A 1,802-nucleotide genomic window follows, 5' to 3' on the forward strand; every position below is an offset into this window, starting at 1 on the left:
AGCCCTTTCATATGTGAACCAGGTAAGGTAATATCTGTGTGACCCTTTCATCTGGTATCCAGGACCAGGTACACGGTGCCAGGTAAGGCTCCATACAGGTAATATTTGTGTGGCCCTTTCATCTGGTATGCAGGTAAGGCACCATACAGGTAATATAGTGTATCAGCCTTTCAGCTGGGGACCAGGCAAGGCACCCTGCAGGTAAAATCTGTGTGGCCCTTTCATCTGGTATCCAGATATGGCTCTGTACAGGTAATATCTGTGTCAGCCTTTTATCTGGGGACCAGGTAAGGCACCGCACAGGTAATATCTGTGTGGCCCTTTTATCTAGTATCCAGATAATTTGGAGCTGTGTGGTAATTCCAATTTTCAATGTTACCTGCAGAGAAGAGTGTGTCGGGCTCTGCTAGTTCCTTGTGCAGATTTGCTCGGAATCAAGCCCTCCCTATAGTTCCTTTTCGAGATTAGCTCAAACCCTCCCTTACGTTAGTTCCTAGTTCAGATTTTCGCAAAGCCGTACCCTCATTCAAACCTGACTTTTGCCCCCCTCCCCCATTTATTATATATCATTTTTAACAGCCAAGTTTAGTTACTGTTTGAGCTTTTTCCGAATCCCATGTCAGCCCAAGTTGAAATCATAACCTGGAGCAACACTTACCTGTAAAATAGTTGACGTAGAATGTATATATGCGTGGCGTAGCGAAGTTTCCAGACGTACTGTGTACAGAACGGTCGGCTGTATGCCGGGCCGTGACCTGGCCGCTGCGGTGACCCGGACCCCGATCCCGTGAGGCTTCGCGGCTCCTGCCGCTCTAGATCCGCTTAGCTTAATGATGTGATTTTGTCGCTAAGCGCGTAGGCTGGACCATGAGCCTACGGTGCTTAGTCGACAGACTCGACTAAGCAGCGGCCCTGCTTAGCGATTGTAATCGTCTAAGCGTGTCAGATTGGGGTGGCGTGTTCATTTTGTGGATTGGTGGAATATAACAACATTTGAAGAAAGCCTTTTTAAAGTGTTAAAACACTTTAACGTTGTTATTGACACTCCCTGGAATTGTGTCCGCGGTGCTGAGCACTTTGAATAAATGGATAGACTGCATCACAGTGCTTCCCGTAAGCAGGGTGTAATGATATATGAAGTATTCTACTTGTTACATCCTGAGGTGTGCCGCAAGGTTGCATGTTCGGTCTACTACTGTTTATGCCATTCTTAGGAAGAGCGATGATGATGACGATTCATCGACGATCCTTCGGAAATCGCAACGTCCCATTCAGATTGTTTCAACAACGTCAGGATGGCCGAGCGGTCTAAGGCGCTGCGTTCAGGTCGCAGTCTGGTTCTCCAGGCGTGGGTTCGAATCCCACTTCTGACAGGAATACTTTTTTATTGGTTGATTAGCATTTCAAACATTTCAATCAATTTAGGTTTCTTCAGTAACACTAGTCTTGCTGCGTTTTGATTTTTCTTTCTTCATCTTTCTTCATTTTTCTGAACCAATTTCAGATTATCCCAATTCCTATAAGTTTTAGTATTTTACGGCGGAAGGGAGCTAGGGTAGGATGTATGCCAGTCTAATTGATAGTTCGAGCTGGGCGTCTTGATAAGTGTGGGGCCGGCGTCGGGGCGAAAATTAGAGGTGTTAGAGCAAGGTCGGCTTTTCGTGAGTCGTGATCAGTGGAGGGCAAATCCAGGCAGTTTTACTTCGTGGAGTGTCCCGAAGAACACATGCATATTGCTATATCTTCAACATTTCTCCGCTACTTCGCCATCTCCTCCATGTACCCCACAAACAGCTGGCCGA

The 1,802-nt window shown here is 46.5% G+C and overlaps 1 protein-coding gene and 1 non-coding gene across 2 annotated transcripts in view; one reads left to right on the plus strand and one right to left on the minus strand.

The window, feature by feature from the left end:
* The window catches only part of LOC109482146, a 4,316-nt gene that overhangs the window by 2,096 nt on the left and 418 nt on the right, over positions 1–1,802 (minus strand). The window lies entirely within an intron of this gene.
* On the plus strand, positions 1,290–1,373 carry Trnal-cag. Its single transcript has one exon. It is a non-coding gene; the product is annotated as a tRNA-Leu (tRNA).

Source organism: Branchiostoma belcheri, unplaced genomic scaffold, assembly GCF_001625305.1.
Source record: "Branchiostoma belcheri isolate BF01 breed outbred unplaced genomic scaffold, Haploidv18h27 scaffold59, whole genome shotgun sequence".
Classification (NCBI taxonomy): domain Eukaryota; kingdom Metazoa; phylum Chordata; class Leptocardii; order Amphioxiformes; family Branchiostomatidae; genus Branchiostoma; species Branchiostoma belcheri.